The sequence below is a fragment of the Rissa tridactyla genome, chromosome 4, assembly GCF_028500815.1.
Source record: "Rissa tridactyla isolate bRisTri1 chromosome 4, bRisTri1.patW.cur.20221130, whole genome shotgun sequence".
Classification (NCBI taxonomy): domain Eukaryota; kingdom Metazoa; phylum Chordata; class Aves; order Charadriiformes; family Laridae; genus Rissa; species Rissa tridactyla.
This window is the reverse complement of record NC_071469.1, coordinates 83,011,814-83,017,541: the sequence shown is the minus strand read 5'-3', so window position 1 is coordinate 83,017,541 and position 5,728 is coordinate 83,011,814.

Below are 5,728 nucleotides of genomic sequence, written 5' to 3'. Positions count from 1 at the left end.
GCCCCATGGCCGCGCCGGGCGCCGCGGGGCAGGTGGAAGCGGAGGGACCGCAGCGGCGCCGCCCCACGTGACGGGCCCGCCGTGCCGCTGCGGCGGCCGGGCCGGGGCCGCACCGCCCCGCTCCGCCCCGCGCCGCGCACCTGAGGGGGCGCCGGCGGAGCGCGGCCCGCGGCGGAAGGGAGGGCGCGGGCCCGGCCCGCCCGCCCAGCGCCGCGCTTCCTGTCAGGCACTGGGCGCCCCGCTGCCGCCGGGGGAAGAGGGGTCTCTCCGCCCGGCGGGCCGCGGGGAGCCGGCGGGGCCATGGTCGGGAGCCGCGGGTCCCCCGGCCGGGGACGTGGCTGCGGGGGCGGCCGCAGGCGGGCGGGGGGAGCCGGCTGGGCCCGGAGCGTCCTCTGCGGCCGGAGTCTCGTCCCTCCGCGGCCCGGGAAGCGGAGCGCCTCGCAGGCTTCAGGCGGGACGTCCTCGGTGAGGCGCAGCGGGACCCGGGCCCCAGGAGCCGGGGCGCCCCCGCGGCTCCCGCCGCGGGTCACTCTGAGGGGACGGGCCCGGGCACGGCCGGGCCCCGCCGAGGGCCGGTCCGCAGCGCTCCGGCCGTACCGAGCGGTTGCGTGCCCGCGGCCGGCCAGCGCGGGCTGGATCGATGCGAGCGGCGTAAAACCGTCCCGTTCCGCCGAAAACGGACAGAGCCCGGCGTGTTGGCGGCAGGCAGCCGGGGGACAGTGCACGGGGAGCTTCAGCAGCAGAACAGCGACGGGTGGAAGGCCCTTGTGCCGGTGACCGGCTGCTAAAATGAACCAGCTCTGCCTCGCGTATTTCATGAAGTTTTCATTGTTTTCCCGTTTGCGGGTGCTCACGTCCCGTCCCCCCCCCAGAAAACCAGTGCCAGCTCTTCTGCTGGCGGCACAGCTTCTCTCCAAGGAGCAAACCCCGACGGCGTTGGCGACTGCTCCGGCCTGAGCACCACACTTTAATTCGACTACAGCTACAACCAACAACAGAAAACTCGGTGACAGCGCCTTTTCTTAAACCACAAAAGTGAGGGCTGTGCTGCAGGGCACAGCTTAAGTCCTCCAGGGCAAAGGGAGGTCTTGCTGCATATCACTGTAGAGACAGCACACATTTCCCTGTGTGCTTTAGAAGAATTGTGTTCTGTGGCCGTATCGCAAGAGACACCAAACGTGCAGTCTGTGGGTATTTACAACGGAAACTCCGATTACTAAAATAAATAGTGATGGGTAAAATCAACATCATGGAACAATCAATAACGTTATGTTATTGTACCCAGTGAAAGGGATGTAATCCCCAAGTAAAATTCATATATAGGGGTTTTCCATCCAACCCAAAGGTCTAGCGGTGCTGGTGCCACACGCTGAGGAGCTCTCAAGCACGGACCTGCAGGCTCTTTGGGGGCCATGCGGTAGGTGTGATCTGGCTGCAAAAACAGTGAGAAATTCTGTCATCACCAGGCCCAGGCTCAGCTCTTCGCTTGGACCAGACCTGCTGGAGTGATAGTACTGCAGGGGGGATTCCTGAGGAAGAGTCAGAAAAGCAAGAGAGGGCAGTAAGAGGAACCGAGATGCTGAGGGAAAGCCGAGGCGTTTCTAAGGGAGAACAACCCCTTCCAGCAACACAGGCACCACCAGTGGGATTCTCGCTGAAGAGATGCCACGACGGAAACCACCGCTGCTGTGCTACATTGAAAGCTTTGTGCTGCTCCAAACTTCTGATTGTCATCTACAAGTCAGGTTTAGATCAGGTACTGCCCAAAACAGGTTAAAAATAAGCACGTGCAGGCATGCCTGTAAGCTTGGGCGATAACAGAAGTGGCTGCAGGGGTGCTGCGTTTCCCAGGCCCATGGCGGGTGACTCGCCCAGCACTGCCCATCATCTGGCCTCACACCAAAGCGCCCTTTGGTGCACACCCAGGTGCGCATTCAGACAGATATTTCAGATATTTGTTAATTATGCCTGCCCCACCGAGGAAAACAGCTGCACAATTCTAAGCATCTGCTTGTATGGTTAAAATACGAGAGAAAAGCATACTTACTTGCCTGGGGTGCCGTGCACTTTAAAAATATTAATTAGAACTATGATCCTCATTTGCCCATAAGCTCAGGAGTGTAATTTTAAACACACAGCTCCGTTAAACAAATACTTTCAAATGGGTCTACAATAAAACCATTCCACAGAGCTACTCTCACGGCACTGTATCTTGTTTAAAATTAATCCACTCAGCAGAAAATTGCAGAGTCGGGTTTGGCCAGGGAAATAGAAAAAAAGTCCAAGTTACAGCATGGGAAAGGAAACACCAGAAGAGAAAGAAAAGGCAGAAATGGGTGAGAAAATGCCAGGACCAGGCTGAAACTCTTTTGGGGCAGTGGTGATGACAGATGCTTTCTGGAGCGCCTCCGGGAAGCAGATCGCACTGGACGTGGGAAGCACATTGAAGTCGAAGCGCAGATTCGGGTTCCCCTTTGCTGATTCCTACTCGGTAGTGGAAACCTCCAGCAGAGGGGTGGGAGAGAGGGGCAGCAGTTTGAACGCCTGGAAGCACCGAGTTCACCAAAGGCCATTTCTCAGCACACCGAGGTACTGCTTTATGCCTTTTTATTTCAACAATACAAAGTGTGGCTACAGTAATATCTTGGGGGTTCAGGTGATCCTTATCCTCGCTGAGCTACAGACTTGTGCCTTATCTTAGCAGCCCTTTGATGGAATTATAATAATTGTAATTCACATTTGTCTATCACTCTGGATCTTAATGGATGCCTAATGGATGATTGGCCCGAGGATCAATAGTATCACGTCTTGTCTGCTTGGGATGAGAGAACTGGATGTTAAAATAAATACTTCCACTATGCTAAAGATGCAGAAATAATAAGCAGATCAATACAAACGGGGTTTACCCGGGGTGGGGGCGGCCCCACACGCAGGACGGAGAGGACTGGGCTGCGCTGCGGATGCAGCCTGCTCTCCAAGTACACGTGTCCGGGCGCTTTTTAAGTAGCGTAATAAATCACACAACATTTTCCACAACTAAATTCTTCCTAATCTAACCAGACAATTCTTAAACCTTTAATGGGCCCATGATGGTAAAATCATTTTGTCTGGGTGTTTGAGCAGTAATCTTCAAATTACGGGTCTGTAACAGCAATAATGGAATGTGTCATAAAAGAGTTTTTCCTCAGTGAGTCTAGTATTGTAATAAAATAATGTATCTAGTCACCTCTACATTCTGCATTAACCCTTTTTATGATAATTATGAGTAAAGTGCATCTCTCGCTTCCATTAAATAATATCCTTGCATCTCACTGAAAGAGTAGGCTGTGTAGGACTGAAAGCAAAGCGACAGATGCACATTCGTTTTTAGCAGATTCTATCCATGCCTCTAACTTGTTGTTAAGACAAAACCCACTCAGTTTAAGAATTAATTCTTATCCTTCAGTGTTCATGTGAGACAAAATTCTGAGTCCTGGGTTTCAGTCACGCACTTTTGTGTTCACAGAAATATATGCACAAATCAGGAAATTATGTATGAAACGATACATGCATATGCTCCAGCATCCACTGGCACAGGGGAATTCCTGAACGTATTACAACATCCACACAAACACCTTGAAAACATAACCAGCCACCCCCGTTCTATCTGCTCTGCTTCTGGAAGATTCGCAGATTGTTTTATAAGTACTTTTAAAGAGTCTCACCAAGGTAAACTGTCGCTGCAAGCCAAGGGTCCAGCCTTCGTCTCCCGTCTCAGAACACGTGGTACGGAGATGACTCTAGGACATTTCATTAGTAGAAGTTATACATTATATATGCTGGTGCTGTAGGCACGTTCATTCATTTTAATGCTTTGGGCAGAATTGGATCACAAAAAACTCACATAACGCCACGAAAATAAAGCTCTGATAAAGTTTTACCAAGTGTAATCAAAGGATATTACAAGTTATTTTTTAAAATATGCAGTAAAGAGATTAAGACATCATAGAATTGTACAGCAATGTTGACAAAGAGGTTATGGATTTCATCAATATTAGTACTAAAAATGTTAAAATAATTTGGAACCTTATCTTGTCTATGTGTGTAATCTCTGTCTTAGTTTGACTACATATAATTTTATTACATTTTCCACATCAGTTCCCTCTGGATCTAATTTTTGTAACTCATAAAAGCTCCTGCTTCTTTTACAAGCGTCTCTTTCTTTGGATTAATTTGGTTGAGATTTCTTGAAATTAAGACTATAATTTTACCTGTCCCACAAGTTCTTTCAGTGCATTTATCTCTTTTTCACCATAAATCGGTTTCAATGCGAAGGTAGCACATACAGAATCATGTAGATAAGCAAGCCACAATCCCGTATATTTTAATCACCACTGTTCTCTTCTGAAACCTGGCGTTAAAAGAAAAGTTGGTTAGAAAACATGTGGTGTGGTAACATGCATTATTTTTCTCAGTCATCTCGCATGGTTTGCCGCTAGTTTTATTTTTACAAGGGTTCTTGTTGCACCACCACACAACACTATCTGGCTGGATTTGATAAGGTTTACACTTCATGACAGCTACACTCTCTGAAAGGGAAGAAAATTCTCCAGGGTACTTGCTGCATCGACTTTAACACTATTCCTGTCTTGATCCATTATAAGTCATTACTGAACTTCACAGTGAACTATTTTCCTTACTTTTCTTTAGGAAGTTGTTATTCATGTATTCTACGAGGAGCTGAAAAAACACTGTTGTAATTTACATTCATTTTATGAAATGTGATGGGAATAAGTATAAGCAACTTGGTATTACAGGAAGGCGAATCCAAATTGTTTGATGGAGAAATACTATAAGATCGCCAATGTATGGGCCTTTTTCCAAAGAGGGTGCAAAGCTGTGATATTCCTCTGTGACGCTCTCAGTGTTCAACGAAATCCCAAACTTGTATCAAGCAGACCAGATTATGAATAGCAATTACATTTGGGTAATTGCTTGAAAAATAAAATAAAATCATTCCTTCTTGAAAGGGTTCAGTTGTCTTTGTAACCACTATCAAGGCAGCATTAATTGCATCTTAATTTCTTTTTTATACTTGTAACTTAGGTCTCCTAACAAAACTGAAGGTTTACGTAACCTGCTCCGTTGAGTAAATCAGGTCTCATTTTTATTTAACAGTGTTACTGAGATGAGAGTTTTGAAACATGCAGCACAGTTTCAGAAGAGGATTAGAATTGTCTGAAGTAATCGGTGGCAGTTTTTCGGGGCTCCTTACCAGAGCTTTAAGCTGCACTTTACCGCAGGCTCCACTGGACACCAGCTTACTCTGGACACCTGAAAGAGGAAAGCCAGGCTCAGACCAGCCCCTTTCACTTCTGTCGGCATCATTCCATTTTACCAGTACAATCTCCGGGTGCCATTTGTGCCAGCCACTACGTCTATGGTCTGAGGAGGCTTCGTGCATCGCCAGCCGATGGACCCGGCTGTGGCCCTCCCCGGCCCCACACAGGGCTCATGCCACTGCAGAGCCCCCACAAACTCACTGCACCCGTGACTCCCCAGCCAAAGGCATCACACCACACCTCCCACCTCCCCGGTGACTCTGCCATTTAATAACTGTTATTTGCATTGATTTAAACTGCAGTGGGAAAGCACTGCGAGACAATAGCGGGTGCCCTGATCCACTAAGATGCTAAATTCATTCCTCTCTTCTGCCCATTCCTTCACGTCTCTTGATAAGCTGAGTTTG